The sequence below is a fragment of the Erpetoichthys calabaricus genome, chromosome 11, assembly GCF_900747795.2.
Source record: "Erpetoichthys calabaricus chromosome 11, fErpCal1.3, whole genome shotgun sequence".
In the NCBI taxonomy this organism is placed as follows: domain Eukaryota; kingdom Metazoa; phylum Chordata; class Cladistia; order Polypteriformes; family Polypteridae; genus Erpetoichthys; species Erpetoichthys calabaricus.
Window position 1 is genome coordinate 161,184,078 of NC_041404.2, and position 21,367 is coordinate 161,205,444.

A 21,367-nucleotide genomic window follows, 5' to 3' on the forward strand; every position below is an offset into this window, starting at 1 on the left:
GCAAGGTGAGTTATGTCATCAGGAGGAGCCAGATGTGACGTCATCAGGCGGCCATTTTTAGAGTTCGTCCACACTGCTTTATTTTTCTTCTTTCTGCTGGAAGTAAAGAGAGAGAGGCACTGTTACCGCAGATCATCCACTTATCTCGCGATGCTTCACTCACCTTTGGACTCACCGATTGTCTCCTAAGCACACGTGTGTGACAGTATATAAGGACCACAATTCACACTGCATGTCAGGGGAAAATCCAAGCCATGACGTTTGTAGTTCTCTCTGATAAAACTATGATGTGGCACTGTGTTTGAACCCATTTCTAAAGCTCTGAGTGTTCCCAGGAGCATGATGGCCTCAAGGATTGTGAAATGGGATCAATTTTGGACCTAGCAGGACTCTTCCTAGAGTTGGAGGCCAAGCCAAAGTAAGTAACTAAGCAAGAAGGGCCTTGGTCAGGGAGGTAACTAAGAATCTAATGGTTGCTCTAACATAGTTTCAGAAGTCAATTGATGAAACATTAAAATCTGTCAGAAGGATGTACTCCATAAATCAGGTGATTATGGTAAATTAGCCAGCCCACTTGGGGTTTGCAAATGGTATTTGAAGATCCCTGAATCTGGTGAGACAAAAATTGAACTCTTTGGGTAGAACTCAGAGCACTATGTCTGGCAAAGATCAGGCACTGCTCATCAGCTGCTTAATACCATTCCTGTGACGAAGTATGGACATGGTAGCATCATGCTATGAACTTGTTTCTCAATGACCAGGAAAGGGAGGCTGGTCAGAATTGAAGGAACAATGACTGCAACCAAATACATAGAGGTCCTTGAAGAAATCCTGCTCCATAGTGCACATAACCTCAGACTGGAGTGATGGTTTTTCTTTCATTATGACAATGACCCAAAGAAAACAGCAAAAACAAGATGCTGGACTGGCTTTTGGACAAGTCTCTGACTGTACTTGAGTGGCTCAGCCAAAGTCAAGACTTAAGGTGGTCCACTCCAACAGATACTTGGGGGTCCACATCAACAATAGGTTTGGCCAGTCTCAGAACACAGAGCAATTATATAAGAAAGGGCAGAGCAGGCTGTGCTCCTTTAAGGTGGGAAGTGACATCCTTCATATGGCCAGTGCGATTTTTCCACCCTGTGGTGTGGTGGGCTAGTAACATCACTTCAAGGGAGGCCCATCAAATCAACAGGCTAATTAAAAGTGCATGCTCAGTTATAGGATGCACTCTGGACCCCCTGAAGGTTGTAGCAAAGGAAAGAATTAAAAGAAACATCCGTGCCATTATGAACAATGCTGCACATCTTCTCTGTGACACACAAACACTGAGGACTTTCAGCCAATTAATTATTCAGCCAAAGTGTGTCAAGAATCGAGACAACAGCAAGATGTCTGCATAACACCTCACTGGGACTGGCACTGCCAAGTCAGAAGGTTTCTTTCTTTTTAGTTTTCTTGCTTTTGTCAACATTTCCAGTTGTCTGTATGGCAAAAGAAATACAGGTTATGACTGCTACACTCAAGCACACTTTAACAGTAATAATAATAAGAAGACAAACAAACAAACAAACAAACAAATAAATAATAAATACAAGAAGGGGTGACACGGTGGCGCAGTGGTAGCGCTGCTTCCTCGTAGTAAGGAGACCCAGGTTTGCTTCCCAGGTCCTCCGTGTGTGGAGTTTGCATGTTCTCCCTGTGTCTGCATGGGTTTCCTCCGGGTGCTCTGGTTTCCTCCCACAGTCCAAAGACATGCAGGTTAGGTGCATTGGCGATTCTAAATTGTCCCGTGTGTGTGTGTGGGTGTGTGTGTGTGTATGTGTGCCCTGCAGTGGGCTGGCGCCCTGCCCGGGATTATTTCCTGCCTTGCGCCTTGTGTTGGCTGGGGCAGACCCCCGTGACCCTGTGTTAGGATATGGTGGAAATGGATTGATTGAAAATACAAGAATAAACTCTGTGTTTTGGGTATTCACTATTGTAAACCTACTTTTGCCAACCTCTGTGTGTGTACATATTATCCATCCATCCATCCATTTTCCAACCCGCTGAATCCGAACACAGGGTCACGGGGGTCTGCTGGAGCCAATCTCAGCCAACACAGGGCACAAGGCAGGAACCAATCCCAGGCAGGGTGCCAACCCACTGCAGGACACACACAAACACACCCACACACACACCAAGCGTACACTAGGGCCAATTTAGATATATATAAAATCCTAAGCCTAAAAATGCAACAATTTTGTGTGACGTTTTTATGTCACATGCTTTAAATCATCCATCCATCCATTATCCAACCCACTGAATCCAAACACAGGGTCACGGGGGTCTGCTGGAGCCAATCCCAGCCAACACAGGGCAGGAACCAATCCCGGGCAGGGTGCCAACCCACCGCAGGACACACACAAACACACCAAGCACACACTAGGGCCAATTTAGAATCGCCAATCCACCTAACCTGCATGTCTTTGGACTGTGGGAGGAAACCGGAGCGCCCGGAGGAAACCCACACAGACACCAGGAGAACATGCAAACTCCATGCAGGGAGGACTCAGGAAGCGAACCCAGGTCCCCAGGTCTCCCAACTGCGAGGCAGCAGCGCTACCCACTGCGCCACCATGCCGCCTACTTTAAATCAGACTTATTTTAAAACCTACATATACATGTTTGGTATCATTCCTTTCAGAATTTATCAAACTTTAATGTGATATTGTTAGATTTTCAGATTCTTATTCCATTTTTAAATTATAAATTAAAATATCAAGAAAGTAATTTGTATTTAGGTGATTTAGTTAGCTGAAGGTCGAGTTACGATGACCCACTGCATACCACTTTAGTTTTCACGTGATTTTTCCTGTTATTTAAATGAGTAATTTTTAAAAAAAAGTTTTTTTTATCTATATGAATGTTAGTTAAAATGAATGGATTGTTTATTTAGTCTCTTATAAATACTCATCGAGCATAGTGGACCTCGGTTTAATGGGAATACTCCAATCAATAAGAGAGTAAATATTTTATTCTCATTTCAGAATTTTTACTCTGTTAAATAATAATTAATTTTTCTTTTACATATTTATATAGTTTTGGCCACAAGTGGGGTGGCTGAAGGCGCCAGGGGACTTGGCCCCCCTAGTTATATTATATTATATTATATTATATTATATTATATTATATTATATTATATTATATTATCCATCCATCCATCCATTATCCAACCCGCTGAATCCGAACACAGGGTCACAGGGGTCTGCTGGAGCCAATCCCAGCCAACACAGGGCAGGAACCAATCCTGGGCAGGGTGCCAACCCACCGCAGGACACACACAAACACACCCACACACCAAGCACACACTAGGGCCAATTTAGAATCACCAATCCACCTAACCTGCATGTCTTTGGACTGTGGGAGGAAACCGAAGCGCCCGGAGGAAACCCACGCAGACACGGGGAGAACATGCAAACTCCACGCAGGGTGGACCTGGGAAGCGAACCCGGGTCTCCTAACTGCGAGGCAGCAGCGCTACCACTGCGCCACCGTGCCGCCCTATATTATATTATATTATATTATATTATATTATATTATATTATATTATATTTATTAGTTGGACAGGACTGCAGTCACACAAATCAATCTTTAAAGTTTACACTCTGCAACCAGATGTATTCCATGTAGAGCTTAAAATCTCCAAAGACTTCAGATTTATTCAGTTAACTGGATATTTCAAATTATTATCCCATGTATGGGTGGGTGTTTGTGTGAGTGGGCCCAGTGATAGACTGGCACCCTGTCCAAGGCTGTTTCCTTCCTGTCGTGTATCCGGTGCTGCCAAACCATGCAGACTTCAGAGCCTGATATTTGGCAATAGTGTCGCACTGTTTGAACTATGCAGCCTCCACAAAAACCCTACATTCATATCCCACCCTGATCAAAGGCTGTTTAGAGTCTAACTGCTCTCCTGTCTCTGTGGGTTTTTCCCAGGTACTTCAATTTCACAGAGCAAAGCCAGTATGTGACTCCAAATTTGAGCGAGTGTGTGTATGTAAGTGTGTCTTGAGCCCAGTGCTCCCCGGACAGGCTGTAACCTTAACCTGGCTTGAGCAGGTTCAGCAAAGGAGAGTATAATATGAGAAAGCAGCTTAATGATGCAGTGTTTTCATCCTGCTGCTTCACAGCTCCTGCAGGGTGACTTTGAATTCAAGCCTGTGAGGAATTTGCATGTTTTTCCAAAGTTTTCATGATTTTTTTCCTCAGTTGTAAAAACACATATGTCACTCAAAATCAACCTGATGAGAATGAATGTCCTCTATGATGGACTGGCACCCTCTCCAGGGTTGGTGGCACCTACTAACTATGACCTTGAAACTGGGTTAAGCAGGTTAAGTAAATGGACAGCTGGATAGATGAATGCAAGCAACAGGCTTTCAAAGCACTTTTCAATGCAGCAGCCTAAAGCTTCACTCTACAAAACAGAGCACATTAAGAAGGCAGCTAACCGATGTATCAGCGAATTTCAATTGTCTTGCTCTTCATTGGAATGTAGGACTCAGTCCTCATCAATTTACTTTGCAATGCAGTGGAATCTGGAAGTGCTTAACACTGTCCTTGGAAAGGGAAGCAAAGACTGTTTGATTGCCTTGTATTCCCATCCATCACATTGATAAGCACATAAAGAACTGCAGAGTGCAAGACACATACCTGTGACTACAGCATACATCTTCTGCCTGTCTCGTGGGGAGAGCGGCGCTGATACCTGATGTAGCTCTCTTTACTTGCTGGAGCAATGGCAATGCCATCTAAGACGCTTCAACTCTTCACTCCTGTGGTAGGTGTTATAACTTGCCTTTTACACATTTACCAGTAGATTTAGAATATCTGTTGAATTACGTAGATGTTATGTTAAGGTTGTAATGGGATCATCCCATCAAGCATTAACAGAGAGAGGCCAGCTGGTGGGATGCAGTAAATGAAAGGCCCCCACCTGCACAACACATGCTTTGTTGATACTCCAATAAAAGAACTGGTAATGGGCCCTCCTAGGATAAAGAGAACTGCAGTTTTTGCACTAAGAGGACAGCAGCACCTTCAAACTGCCCTGGGGTAGTGTATGTTACAGAAGTGTACTGCAGTAATCCCTCACTTATCGCGGGAGATAGGTTCCAAGGCCGACCGCGATAACTGAATTTCCGCGAAGTAGGGACACCATATTTATTTAATCATTTAACGTGTATTTGGACGTTTTTAAACCCTCCCTGTATTGTTTACAACCCACCCTTTACTCTATTAATAACAGGGACAACTGATAAGCAATATGAAATCGGTAGATAAGTTTACACTTACTGTATAGCGAAGTACACGTAGCAGCTTGTAGGCGTTCATGACGTCGTCGACCTTGTTGCAAAGATTCCTAAAGCAGATTCCATCCAGACTACTGCCTTATCACGTCCACTTGCAACTCGTTTTGCGCCCTGGTTAAAGGACACTGCGGCCATAGATCTTATATGCTTTTCCTCCTTTTTAAATAAAAAGAATCCTGGACTCATTGATGCTGTAATGTGTCCTGCAGCGGTTTAGCTGTTCCCTTCCTTCAACATATCCAAAACTTTTACCTTTTCTGCAATCATTTGCATCTTCTGTTGGCGCTTGGACACGGCCCCTGAAGCAGTAGCACGTTAATGCTGAATGAGTGAGATGAGACTTCCTGGTTAATGCAACACTCCGTCGCTGAGCCAATCAGCAGCACACAGGAACTTAACTGCATGCTCTGATTGGGTAGCTTCTCAGCCATCCGCCAATAGCATCTCTTGTATGAAATCAACTGGGCAAACCAATTGAGGAAGCAAGTACTAGAAGTAAAAAGACTCATTGTCCACAGAAACCTGCGAAGCAGCGAAAAATCCGTGTTATATATTTAGATATGCTTAAATATAAAATCCGCGCAGTCGTGAATCCGCGAAAAGTGAACCACGAAGTAGCGAGGGATTACTGTACATAAAGTTATAAGGCTACCGCTGAATGACTTCTTGACTCTGAGTAAGTCACTTTTACTTACCAATGCTCACAGTGCAAGGATATGTTGAAAACAAATATAGACATTGTGGAAACCAGGGGTGCTCTAGCTGACGCAACCCTGACACAGTCAGGCAGAGACACGAGTTCCAGCACAGCACACGCTTATTTACAAAAAAGGGAAAGTGTGTCTCCCTCGCTCCCCTCAACAGCACCAAATATTTAGTCCCTTCTGTCATTTTCTTCTACTTCTTCTTCTTCCTTCTTCCGCTTCCACTCGTCCACAGTCAAGCTTCATCTCTCTTCCTCCAAACTCTAGCTCGTTGAGTGGAGTGACGCAGCTCCATCTATGTTGGCCCCAGGAGTGCTCCAGGTGGCTCGTTAATCATTCCCATTGGTGAAAGACCAATGTAGGGCTCTACAGCTCCCCCTGGCGGCCCCCATGGAACCCAACAGGGCTGTGCCAAACTCCAACTCCCAGCATGCCACAGCCCTCTAGCATCCCGGGGGATGTAATGTCTTGTAGATGTTCTCTCCCCTGGTTCTTCCATCCAGCTGGTGTCTCAGCCAGGTAATGGCTGTGGCCACCTGTCACAACATATAAAGTGATGTAGAAATGTCACAGATCCAACATCCTAGGTTTGAATCCCTATCCTATTTCTTGTCCATGTGATATTTGCCTGTCCTCTCTTGAAGGTATCCTCCTCGTTTTCTTCCCACATCTCCAAATATGTTCATATTATGTTAATTGGTAATTCCAGCTTGTTTCCTTTATGTGTGTTAATGGACAAAGGGATGGACAGGCACCCCACCCAGGATTTGAACCTAAAGTTGACACCATACACTTTAGCCTCCCACAACTGTGAACTGGTTTGAGTGAGTTTGAGAATGTTATGCTATGTTATCAAAATCACGTTTTGTAGATTGTTTCCACATCCCTGACAAGGTTCACCAGTGGTTTTATTGGAGAAATAAAGCTGGAAGTACTCCTTGTTGCTTTGGCAGATTACTACTGAAACAACTTCATAGCCCGTGGAGGTCCCATAGTGCACTTATTTACAGAAAGTACTTAGGGGAGTGGAGTTTGGGTGGAGGATTGTGGGAGCTTGGGATTTGGCCTTAAAAGTGTCAAAGCTTGACTGAAATTACAGATTGTACAGTAGTTCTAAATACATGTATAATATATTACAATAATATGGGTTAGTTGTTGGACAAAGTACAGATAGTAACCCTAACCCTAGACCTAGCCTTAACCCTTGCTGGCCCACAACAAACATTTATATTCACTTTGTAATATATGGATACAATTTGTAATACCCCTAAAGTCCCAATGTCACTATTAAATGGTGCTATATAAAATATCAAGGCCATCACTGATTCCCTGCTTGACCCTGAGTGAGTCTTTTCACCTGCCAGTGCTCATAGTGTAGAAATATGGAATCCATTGTACAAATGGTGCTATATGTGTCCTGCTTGGAGATGAAGTTATGTGTATGTGTTTTAAATGTGTTTTATTATTGTTTTTGTTTATAAACCCAAAGAGGTGGGGCCACCTGTCCATCTCTGTTTAGGAACCCCCCCCCCCCCAGTCCTATAAAGACTGTGGAGTCAGGCAGGTCAATGGGAATCATTGTGATGTCTTTTAGAATGTGAATATTATTACTGTTTCTGGTCGGGTTTTCATTCCTTTTTTTTCTTTGCTGTCTTAAGATTCTGATTATTTACTGTGAATTTCCTTTTAGGATACTCATTTAATGCTTCTGTTACTCTGTGGAGATTTAGTTCCATCCATCCATCCATTATCCACTGCTTATCCGAGGTCGGGTCACGGGGGCAGCAGCCTAAGCAGGGAAGCCCAGACCTCCCTCTCCCCGGCCACCTCCTCCAGCTCCTCTGATAGGACCCCGAGGCGTTCCAGGGCCAGCCGGGAGATATAATCCCTCCAGCATGTCCTGGGTCTGCCCATGGCCTTCTCCCAGTGGGGCATGCCCGGTACACCCCCCCCCCCAGGGAGGCGTCCAGGGGGCATCCTAACCAGATGCCTGAACCACCTCAACTGACTCCTCTCAATGCGGAGGAACAGTGACTCTACTCCGAGTCTCTCCCGGATAACTGAACTCCTCACCCTATCTCTAAGGGAAAGTCCAGCCACCCCACGGAGAAAACTCATTTTGGTCGCTTGTATCCGCGATCTTGCTCTTTCGTTCACTACCCAAAGTTCGTGGCCATAGGTGAGGGTAGGAACGTAGATCAACTGGTAAATCGACAGCCTCGCCTTTTTGCTCAACTCTCTCTTCACCACGACGGACCGTTGCAGAGCCCGCATTACTGCAGATGCCGCACCGATCTGTCTGTCAACCTCCTGCTCCATTCTTCCCTCACTCGTGAACAAGACCCCGAGATACTTGAACTCCTCCACTTGAGGCAGTACTGTGCTCCCAACCCGGAGAGAGCATTCCACCCTTTTCCGGCTGAGAACCATGGCCTCGGATTTAGAGGTGCTGACTCTCATCCCCACTGTTTTGCACTCGGCTGCGAACCGCTCCAGTGAGAGCTGGAGGTCACTGTTCGATGAAGCCAACAGAACCACGTCATCCGCAAATAGCAGAGACGAGATTCTGAGGTCACTGAACAAGACCCCCTCCCTTCCTTGGCTGCGCCTAGAAATTCTGTCCATGTAACTGATGAACAGAATCAGTGACAAAGGGCAGAGATTTAGTTCCATTTGTTTGAAATTAGGTGGCGCAGTGGGTAGCATTGTTGCCTCGCAGTTAGGAGACCTGGGTTCACTTCCCGGGTACTCCCTGCATGGAGTTTGCATGTTTTCCCCGTGTCTGCGTGGGTTTCCTTCTGGGTGCTCTGGTTTCCTACCACAGTCCAAAGGCATGCAGGTTAGGTGCATTGGCGATTCTAAATTGTGCTTGGTATGTGTGTGTGTGTGTGTATGTGCCCTGTGGTGGGCTGGCGCCCTACCCGGGGTTTGTTTCCTGCCTTGCGCTTTGTGTTGGCTAGGATTGGCTCCAGCAGACCCTCATGACCCTGTAGTTGGGATATAGCGGGTTGGATAATGGATGGATGGATGTTTTAAATTTAAAAAAAATCTTTTTATAAACATTTTAGTGTTAGCTCATCTTTACACCAGTGAGGTTTATGGTCACCCTCCCCTGGTGAGGCTTTTTGTGATATTGAGAGACATTTCAAGCTTATTTTGGGGCTTCACCCCTTTTTAGACTCCAAGCCTGAGGCAAGTCATTTGAGTGGGCGCTAACCCACCAGGGTGAGGTTTATTTCAGGCAGGCAGTGAAGCCTGGGAGCACAGCTGGAGAATTATCGAGTCCTCACACCTTTTTGCTTTGATGGAGGCTTCAATTTATGACAATAAGTTATTTGAGACTGTGGTTAATTTTGAAAGGTGTTATATATTTTATTATATATATTATATTATGGGTGTTGTTAGAAGATGGAGGCAAAATTGACTCAGACACAGGAAGAAGAGGGTTACGGTGTTTGGAACCCAATCACAATTAAGAGTGGTGTTCCACAGGGGTCAGTGATAGGGCCGCTGCTATTTTTAATATCGATAAATTATTTGGATAGAAATATAAGTAACAAGCTGGTTAAGTTTGCAGATGATACCAAGCTAAAAGGATTGACAGATAATTTCGAATCTGTTAAATCATTACAGAGGGACTTGGACAGCATGCAGGTTTGGGCAGATTTGTGGCAGATGAAAATTAATGTCAGAAAATGAAAAGTATTACACATAGGAAGTAAAAATGTTAGGTTTGAATACACAATGGGAGGTCTGAAAATCAAACGTACACCTTATGAAAAGGACTTAGGAGTTGTAGTAGACTCGACTTTATCAACTGCCAAACAGCATTCAGACGTCATTAAGAAGGCCAGTAGAATGTTGGGTTATATAGCACCCTGATGTGTACACCACAAGTCCAAGGAGGTTCTGCTCAAGCTTTATAACACACTGGTGAGGCCTCATCTGGAGTCCTGTGTGAAGTTTTGGTCTCCAGGCTACAACAAAGACATAACAGAGCTAGAAAAAAGTCCAGAGAAGAGAGACTAGGCTGATTCCAGGGCTACAGAGGATGAATTACGAGGAAAGATAAAACGAGCTGAGCCTGTGCAGCTTAAGCAAAAGATGATTAAGAGGTGACATGACTGAAGCGTTTAAAATTATGAAGAGAATTCATCCAGCGATTGAGACTGTTATTTTAAAAAGAGTTCAAGCTTTAACCTTGAATGAGTCACTTCATTCAACATTTCTTACAGTATATAATAATAATTGTATTGTACTTTTAAGGAGGCCAGGAACAGTGCTCACTGCTGACAGATGTAATCTAAATCACAAAAGTTTCATTACTGTGTAATAAAGTTGATATACATTTACTGTAAATGTAAAATCATTTGAGACAGGTACATAACAGAAAGGTGCTATAAGTAGGCCTCAGATTCATTGCACACCACTGCTCACTTTATGATACAGACTGTCAAATCAACGTAGAACATCAGGACAATGTCACTGTGAAGTGGCCATCAATCCTATTCATGAGACTTACAGACTCTCTCCTAATCCCTGAAGTGACTCCCAGATGGTTTTTAAAGACCACCACATCCCCCAGCTGCTGAGTCACTGAATCTGGAGTCAAAGACTTATTGATGAGATGATGCGAAGTCAAAGATCTGAAAGATCAAAAGGAAATAGAGAGAAGGAGTGCTTTACGTTGATAATTAAAAGCTGGGAAAATTGGCAAAAACCCACCACCGGGGTTTCTTTCTTTTTTTACCTTTGGTACTTCGTATTCTCCTTTTGCTCGTCCGTCTCTTACGTGGTAAAGCTCTGAGTGATGAGATTGCTCCTGTGCGGAGCGATACCAATGGGCACCTGTCACCAGTTTGTTCCCTCTAAGTAGTGCGTAGAAATGCATAGAAATTTTTTTTTGTGTTCTAAAAACCGGCAATTTTTGTATTAGCAAAGCATTTATGTAAAGAGCATAAGAACCCATCATGCACATGATTATTTACTGTATTGCATATTTAATGGGGTGGTGCAGTGATAACACTGCTATTTTGCAGTAAGAAGACCAGAGTTTGCGTTTCGAGTTCTCCACCGCGTGGATTTCCATGTTCTCCCCGTGTCTGTGGAGCTCCAGTTGCATCCCACTGTCCAAAGACATGCGTATTAGGTGAATTGGTGACACTAAATTGGCCCTCCTGTGTGTGTGTGTGTGTGTGTGTGCGTGTGTGTGCGTGTGTGCGTGTGTGTGTGTGTGTGTGTGTGTGCGCGCGTTCACCCTGCAGTGTCTAGGGTTTGTTCCTGCCTTGTGCTCTATGCTAGCTATGGGGTTGACCCCCACAACTGTGGTCTGCAGTAAGCGGGTTAGTAAATGAAATGACATATTTAGACATTTATTGTTAAGTATCGAAAAATTAACTGAACTGACATAACAGGCTTCTCTTTGTATATAAAGCTCTACTGAAAATTTCACTGAATATCTAAATTGTTTCTCTTCTGACTATCCATAAGATCAGGTCACCCATAAGATATAAAGTCTACAAATATTAACAGTCTGTACTGAATTTAAAGGGAGTTTAATTCTCATCAAGTTTACAAAATGGAATTTCCAGATTTTGCTTATGTATTGTTCATTAGACTAAATCGTCTTTCACTTGCGCACCTGAGGCCTGCAATGTGCCACTAATATCCAGAAGTGAGAACGACTCCTTGAAGCGATCCTACTTTCAAGCAAATTTTGCAAATGACACCATCTATCTCAGAGTGGCTAAAATTTACTGTTGTCCGGCACTATGCAGTAAGTCCGTTTTAACAAAACATTGTGTCTTAAACTCCAAACACCATTACTTCGATACATTACTTGAACTTTCTTCAGCTTTGCACTTAAATGTGGTTAAAGTGACAAAGAAACAACAGCATAAACTTTTGTACGGTGCAAATTTATTTGTCAGCAATTGATTTAGTTTAACTAATTTTAATAGTTCTGTTTACTAGTCAGGTTTTTGTGTGAGTGAACATAAAATTTGTGACTGACGCTTCTAAAGTGTATGAGCGATTGCTCAGGCGCTCAGGTTAGAGGGAACACTGGTCACAACCATCCAACTACCCACATGTCTTTAGAGTCCCCATAGCGAGAACACGTAAACCCCACACAGCCAGTAACCAAACTGGATTGGCAGAGCACTCTATGGCGCCACCTGCTGCCTACAGTACCATCTCTCAGCTCTTTCATTTTTTGTCACAGCTTTGCCTCTATCCTTTAAATGCTAATACCTGTGCGCCCATCTTTTATATGCCAGTGCTTAAATCAAGTGAAGCACATAATATTGTGCTGATCCTATAAAGTGTGGTATCTAAAAGGCCAGAGGAGTTGTCGATGCCACTGTGAAATGATAGATACCAGCCTAATATCAAATCAATACTTCTGTTTTGGCCACTGTTGATCAGAGTGCTATTGTGGGGACTAATTAGATGATAAAATGTGATGAATGTGTGGTAAACTCAGCTTGCCTCGATCAACTCCTCTGGGCATTCCCCAATTTTCCTGCTGACCTTTTAGATCTCAGCATTATTGTATGTGAACGGAATTAAATCAATTTGTCACATATTTGCATTTACAGCAGCTGGTTTAGAATTCAATTAGTTAGTGACACGTTCACTGAAATGGAGACACCTCTATTCACTCATTAGAGGATAATCATGCATTCCAAATGGCACCAAACCTTTGACTGCTGTTGCTTTTTTTTAATTCTGTTGAATTAAGCGGGCTTGCACAGTGGGGTAGTGGAGAGTCCTGCTGCCTCATAGCTCCAGCAACTTGTGACAGTTTCTGGCTTTTATAGCGCCTGTAAGATGTGGCTGTGCTGATTGTTTATGCAGGGGTCCAGTTTCCTGCTACACCCCAAACTCAAGCTAGTTGGATTATAAACCAAATGTATGAGCGAGTGTGTCCAACAATGGGCTGGCATGCCATATAATTGTCAGTCTTGCTTTGTGCCTGATGGGTTTTGACATTCCTATACCCCTGCTCTGTAAAGAAAATGATGGTTTAATAAATACTAATATTATCAGGCTTAGTACAGAGTCACGGGGGACTGGGGCTTACCTTGGCAGCACTGGGCACAAAGCAGGAACCAACCATGAACAGGGCAGCAACCACTTTCACATGCCATCGATTTTGAATTTCTAATCAATCTAACATACACCTGTGGGAAGAAAACTGGAATACCTGGAGGAAGAAGCCTACGCTGTGACAGAGAGGACATGTAAACTCCAAAACGACAAGACAGTCATGGCTGCCTAAGGTGCATCTACTAAATACTGATGGGAAGGGCGTTTGTAGTTAATTTAAGGTACTTTGCAGTGATTTGTTTTCACTTTGACACTGAAGAGTCTTTTTCTGCTGATCGGTGTCAAAAAGCCAAATTTAATCCACTGTGATTTAATGTTGGATAACAATAAATAAAATGTGTTAATATCTACAGGGGGGTAAATACTTTTTATAGGCCAATAATATATATTTTTTACCTTTGTGTTGTACTATAATGATGTATAACAATAAAATGTCAAAACGTCTAAAGGGGTAAATACTTTTTATAGGCCAATAATATAGATTTTTTACCTTTGTGTTGTACTGTAATGCTGTATAACGATAAAATGTCTAAAGGGGGTAAATACTTTTTATAGGCCAATAATGTATATTTTTTATCTTTGGGTTGTAGTGTAATGTTGTATAACAATGAATAAAATGTCAAAACGTCTAAAGGGGGTAAATACTTTTTATAGGCCATGCATATACACTTTTGGGAAAGCACAAGATACACACAAAAAAAAAAGGTTTGGGGTTTCAACCTGTATATTAACAAGATGATCTTCCAAAAAACATTAGGGCTAGAGAGTAATCTGTAAAGACTGAGTCCAAGTTGTGACTCCTTGTGGGGGGCAGCTGTTTGGCTTTATACATAGGGGGCAGGAAGAGGAGGGTCCAACAGGTTTAGGTGGAAGTGAGGTCAGTTGGAAGGCGTGGTCCAGAGGCAGAAGTGGAACTCAGTTGGGTTTTAAGTGGTCTGCGGCGGCGGAAAAGAAACGTTAGTACACTTTGTCACCCTCAGAGTCAACAATTTACCGTTAGTTGAGCCCCTTGACTGCCTCCCATGCACACATGTGTGACAACACATAATGTATATTTTTTATATTTCTCTTGTACTGTAGTTTGTCCATATGTTTATCATGTGAAAAATTAACATTATAAATGTTATATAAATAAAATCCAATGTCTGTCTGTCTGTATGTTTGTCCACTTTTCACGAGAGAACTACTTAACGGATTTAGGTCAGGTTTTTTTCTATAATTTGCTTGAACATCCTAGTTGATTTTGCGACTTCTCTCATTACGCTAAGTATCATAGTTCGCTTGTGGCAGCGATTTATTCGCGCTAATCTGAGACAGAGGCTACGGGCCAAGAGGAGCGGGAAGCGTGACATCAGTAGTGGGGAGCCACGCAGTCACGCGCCAGCCTCCGATCGAGTCGGTCTACCTCTCACCATATGTTGACGCGTACATCCCCCCACTAGACAGCGATACCTGTTTGTTCATTAATTTTTAAAGTTTGTCCTTTTTCACTGCTTCACAGGCAGAGCCGTGGGGGACAGTGTGTGTATTATAATTCTAGACAATTGAATATTTTTGCCTGCCTATTTGATTGAACACTGGATTAAGTGATATTTGTTGAATTTAAAAAGAATAAAAAAAACACCTTCTCATCCTAGAGGTGTTGCTAAAACTCAGAAGAGAGCAATTTGAGTTTTGTGACCCGAGGAGATGCAAACGCTTCGCTCGCAGTGACTGATTAAAATGCACACTAGAAGTAGGTTGATCACTTTTATTAGACTGCCACTGTTTTTCAGCAGTAAGTCGTCACATACCCTAGCCTATCAATTGCCATGCCACTACTATTTTTTTTCTACTTTGGCAAATTAAAACCCATAAAGGAAAGAAACACACAGTAATGCAATTTCAGGCAAGAATGAAAGGAAAACACATAGGTTGCAGCAGTGATATGGCGCCGCTGCTGAAGAGTTGATGAGATGTCCCTTAATGTGTGTTTACTTGTATTTCAGATAGCATCTGGATGTTAAAAACAGTTTTCTTAGCCAGATGAAGTCCTTGCAGCTAAATTTCTTTAAGGAATGTAACAGAGGGAACGATCATTCATTCTTAGACCAGGGATTCACGCTCCCTCTCACCATTGGCTCATTTTTGTGTGATAAATATCATTTCTTAGGGTCCCCTTGCTCACTCTGGCCTTTGCATCCTTATCCCCTCAATTCAGAGTTTCTAATTCCTCTTCTAATTCACCTTACTGTTTTCTTTCATTTGAAGATTACATGTCGTCAGCATGTTCACCTAATGAACACAGAGTCCACAGGGCTTTTTCACATCCAAAAGATGAACAACTCTGGTTGAATGGTTAAGTAATAATTTCCTCAAGCTAAATAAGAAAGAAACTGAAATCTTAGTCAAGTAAAAAGTAAAATAACGAGGGTATTAGAAATAAACTTGATCCCTTAGATTTGAAAGTCAAGGTGGACTTAAAGAATGTAGATGTAATCCTGGACTCTGACCTAAACTTTAAATCGCAGATTAATCTGATTACTAGGACTGCATTTTTCCATTTAAGGAAAATGGCAAAAGTTATACCTCTTATAATGTAGCAAGATGCTGATAAATTAATTTACTTTTTTTATTTTTAGTCAACTAGATTACTGTAATGCATTCATAACTTGTCTACCTAAGAAAGGCATCAGTTGGCTGTACTTACTCCAGAACGCAGCAGCAAGAATCTTAGCCAGAAAAAGAAAATCTGTGTACATCACACCAGTCTTAGCACCATTACATTGGTTATCCGTGTGTTTTAGAATTGGCTTTAAAATACTACTAATGGTATAAACCTTTAAATAATCTTCCCTTTCTATATTTGGAGTTCTTGTCCCCCTACATTCCAAGTTATTACCTTAGATATTCTAAAGGTGCTTTGCATATAATTTCAACAGCCAATAATAAAAGAAGTGGTGAGGCGGCCGTCTGCTGTTATACACCAAAGATATGGAATACTTTGCCAATAGAGATATGCTAGGCTAATCATTGAGAAGCGTCAAAAAAAAACAACTCCTAAAAACCCACTTTTTAAATTTTGGCCTTCTTGTAACTACAACTCAGTTCTACCCTTAATTAACTGGATATACCTGTACATAGAATGATTATACTCTTCAAAGAACTTACAATCTTCATCAGTCTTTACTTTTCTCCGTTTACTTTCTTTGTTTTTCTGTGGTGGTGTTCTGATCAAAGTCCTGTGCAGCCACCTCTGATGTTTGAATGTCTGAATGAAAGCACATACCCCAACCTGCCATGAGACCCACTGCGTCAAATCCTCTAAGACTAAGTCTTAAAAAAATCACAATAAACAATGACTTGACAATATTTATGTTGGGCAGAATGCCCACAGGGTGCTGGGTGGTCTTTGGCCAGAAATTCCTACAGATTTTGCTTTTTATCCAGATTAAACCTATTATCGAGCCCATCAATTAGAAGAGGGTCCTCAGTCACGGTCCTGGAGGGATTTTCATTCCAGCCAGGTTCCTAATTAGATCTCAGTCCTTGCTGATAATGAAACTTGGTATTTAACTCTGTGCCATGTTAGCTCTTTCATTCATCAAAGACAAATTTTAGTTACATTGTGGATCAGAGGTCCTCAGTTAGAGTCCTGGAGGTCTGCAGGTCTTCACTTCAACCAAATTCTTAAGTAGAACCCATTTATTTACTATTAAAGCAATGCATTTTTTGAACATAATTTTGGTTATCTTACCTGTTATGATTCAGAACCCTTAATTACCTGTTTATACATACAATACAATTTATTTTTGTATACACCAAAATCACACAAGAAGTGTCACAATGTGCTTTAACAGGCCTTGAAGAAAAATGGAAGAAATTTTGGGAAAGGCAATTTGAAGAGAGACCTCCTTTCCAGATAGGTTGGGTGTGCAGTGGGTATCAAAATAAACACAATACAATACAATACACAGAAGAGGACATAAGTAACCCTCAATACAATACAATAGTACAATTATAATATTACAAGTACAGAGCAAAATGCAAGAGTAGATGATATCACATAATAAGATTCAGATATGTTCATAGTCGTGGAGACCTCGGCCATCAAGCTGCCTCCCTGCTATTGGCCATTGCACAGCTGAGTCAGTGGTGGGCCAGCCAATATGATGAAAGGACCATTCTACCCGACGATTCCAGTGCTCCTCCGTCAGAGATGACTTTTCGTTCGGCAGGCAGACAACTTGGCAGGTGGGCAGTGGCACCAAGTGCCACATTTGAGTACCGAGAAGAGAAACAGAATAGGTGAGGGTTAGTAACAAATCATAACTATCACTATTACTTATGTTTTAGTGCCAATGACTAACAACAGAGATGCAGTATGCACGGTTAATCAGCAGCTCTAGTCAGGGTGTGCTAAACTGAAGTAGTGAGTCTTCAGCCAGGATTTAAAAGCTGAGACCAAAGGGCCATCTGTTATAGTAGGAGGCAGACCATTCCACAGTTTAGGGGCCCTGTAACTAAAAGCTCAACCTCCCACTGTTAACTTATTAATCCTTAGAATCATAAGCATTGTAAGTAATGATAAGTTCAGATAAGTAAGCCGGACATTGGCTATTTAAGGCTTTATACACTAAAAGTCGGATTTTGAAATCTACCCTAAACTTTGTAGCATTTGGATTGAAGAACTGGAGTTATGTGTTTGTATTTTCTTGTTCTTGTAATAATGCTTGCAGCAGTATTTTGGTTTAACTGGAAGCTGTATAAAGAACAATTTGAACATCCAGTGAACACCGCATTGCAGTAGTCAATCCTACTAGAGATATAGTAATTGCATGAATTAATTTCTCAGTATCCTACCTATTTAAAAAATTCCTTAATTTATTAACATTTTTAAGATGTGTGAGACTTGCCCGGACACCATCAGACCGACACTGCATCTTTATCCAAAAAACCTTTTTATTGTCGTCCACACAACACAAGTATAATCACAGTCCCGCACAACTCACAGTGCCTTAGCCCCAGTCTCCCTTCTCCTGGGCCTTTTCTCGCCTTGTCCCTGGGCCACCTCTACTCTCTCTCCAGGAGCTTTGTCCTGCTCCTGCTCCCGACTCCAGCTCATTGATAGGAGGGAGGCGGCCCCATTTATAGTCACCCGGATGTGCTCCAGGTGGTTCCCGGCAATCTTCCCTTGACACGCCCCTGTGTGGCGGAAGTGCCGGCTGTCTTTCCGGAAGCACTCCGGGTGTCTCTCTTTCCTTCTTCCCCCCAGCACTTCCGAGTGTGGCGGAAGTGCTGAGGTCCCAAGTCCTCCAGGCATGAGGACGCTCCCTGGCGGTCCGGAGGAGGCATGAGCCCTCCTCCTGTCCTTTTGGGCGTCCCGGCTGGGTACCACCCCCAGCCGTGTGCCACAGATGGAAGAAACATGTTTTGGACAATTCTGTAATGTGCGCTCTAAATGACATGCTAGAGTCAAAGATAACATCTAGATTGTGGGCTCTTTTAGTTTTTGTCTTTAAGTTTTAATTGTTGCCTGTTTTCTTAACCACATATTAGTTAATACTGAAATGCAGATAACCAATAAATCAGAGGCTGTCCAGCTAATATGCTTTCTTTTAAACCTGTGCACATGCACCATGAAGTATCTCTGTTAAAAAATGTTTAGAAATAAATGAGAAGGGAATTGGAAGGACTATTAAGTTAAAATCTGTTCTAGTCCACAAAGCACGTGGATGATGTTCTCAGAGAAGGAAACTCTACAATGCAATTAAAATTTCCCTTGGATGAATGAAAGCAACAAGAAGCCAAATAGCTAACTACCAAGTTTCATTATCAACTAAGATTGTCTTGTAATTAGGAAACTAGTTGAAAGGAAAACCTGCAGCCACTGTGGACCTCCAAGACCGTGACTGAGGACCTCTCATTTTGAAGTTTAAAAAGAAAGCAATTCTATATTTAACAGTTCTATTTCTCTTCATTATGTATCCGTCTTATGTAAGTGGGCATTTTTTTGTAAATTATTTATGCATTATTTTTCTTGCCTAATTTTACTTTGTTTTTCATTGCGTGCAATCACTTCTTTGCCATCTTGTAGAGCACTTGGAGCTGGATCGTTTGTATGAAAACATGCTACAGAAATAAAAGTTGTTGCTGCTGTTGTAGTTGGCAGCCTTTAGATAATGTGGAGATCCCTTTTCAGCTCTCCATCACAGACCTTCAAAAGTTCACAAAATGCTTCCCTCTGATTGTCAAGGTGATATCTCCCACCTTTCATCTGAGGTGTCCCCCAAGCAGGCCACAAGTGTCATTCTCAGCGGGATTCTGACTTGTTTTAATGGAGCCCAGGGGAAGGTAACACAGAAGAAGTTGGGCGACAGGATATTGAGAGGGAAAGCAGCTGCCATGAGGCCGATCAATGGAATTTAAAATGACCCTGATCAGTCTGTTAATTGTCACATGCTAAAGACAAGTTGGCAATCAACACTAATTAGGGTCTGAGCAAGGTCAAGCGGGCAAGCTGCAATTTTATATAGTGTGCCAGAGGAAGGCAACAGGGATGGAAGCTTAGTCAGTGAAAGAGCGAGCAGTCGGCTAGTGACTGGCACACAATTAGTTGTCCTCATAGCTCCCTGACTGGTATTGTCAAGAAGGCCCAGCAGATCAAGATAATAATAATAATACATTTTATTTAATAGGTGCCTTTTTTAACACTCAAGGTCACCTTACAATGAAATTAAACAACATTATTAGAATATAAAAACAAAGGGGACAATAAAATCAAATAGAAATAAGGCACAGAGGTAGTAGCAAACATACAAAGATAAGAGGCAGTAACCGTGTTAAATTCATAATTGGTATGCCAGTTTGAAAAGATAAGTTTTGAGGGCAGTTTTAAATTGCGTTATTAAGTCTAGTTGACGGATATAAGAGGGAATAGAATTCCAGAGTTGAGAAGCACCCATAGATCAGAGTTGGATGCGTGGTACAGAAAGTAAAGCTGCAGAAGAGGATCTCAGGGAGCAAGAGGGAGTGTAAATTTTTAGGAGATCAGTAAGGTTGTGGAGAGCTCTAAATGTTAAGAGCAGTATTTTGTATTGTGTTTGGTAGTAAACAGGGAGCCAGTGAAGCTGAGAGAGAATAGGTGTAATATGTTCAGTGGATTTGGAAAAGGTTATTATCCTAGCAGCAGAATTTTGAATAAGTTGTAAGCGATGGATACGTTTTTGTGGGATGCCAGATAGAATAGCATTACAGTAATCTATAGGTGAGGTGACTAGGGCATTAACCAATACTTCAGTACTGTGTTGCGTAAGAACAGGACAAAGTCTAGAAATGTTTCGGAAATGGAAGAAGACAGTCCGAGAAAAAAAGCTCTTAACCTGTGAAGAGATGTTTGATTTAACGTTGTTAATTAAAATAGAAGAATGGTTAACCTTAGTGAGTGTAGATTTAGAACCAATGAGAAGCACCACAGTTTTATTGATATTTAATTGGAGAAAGTTGTGAGTTATCCATGACTTTATGTCTTGGAGACATGCCAAAAGAGTATTTGGAGGGAAAGCAGAAGTGGATTTAGTGAATAGATATAGCTGTGTGTCATCAGCGTAACAATGAAATTTAATACCATTGTGTCGAAAGATATCGCCTATTGGGAAGATATAAATGAGAAAAAGGAGTTGCCCCAAAACAGAACCCCGTGGAACTCCTTGAGAAACAACTGCATTCTCAGATTTAAAGCCCTTTACTTGAACAAATTGCATCCTATCAGTGAGGTAGGAAGAAAACCATTGGAGGACAAGGCCACAGACTCCAAAACTAGCTACTCGTTTCAAAAGTATCTCATGAGATATGGTGTCAAATGCGGAGCTGAGTTCAAGATGTATAAGAATTGATAAAGGGTGTCTGAATGCCCACATGTTTATTTTTCTCATGTGCCACTGTGTTACTGCGGATCAGAAACTGTCTAGGAGTTCCACAAGTGGTGTAATATTGGTCAAAGGAAAAGTGTCCTTGTAAAGAAGTAGTCAGTAGACTGGAAAAGGTTATACAGGTTCATGGAGAGAGAAAGATAAGCAAGAACTATCAGTGATTATGCAAGCCATCATGCCAGTGCAAGACGAAGGGCACCACCAGCAGGAAGTAAGCTCAATTTCTGCTTTAGAAACTCCAAAATAAGTTTTAGAAAAGGGAATCAAGGACACATGGGTAAGCAGTTTG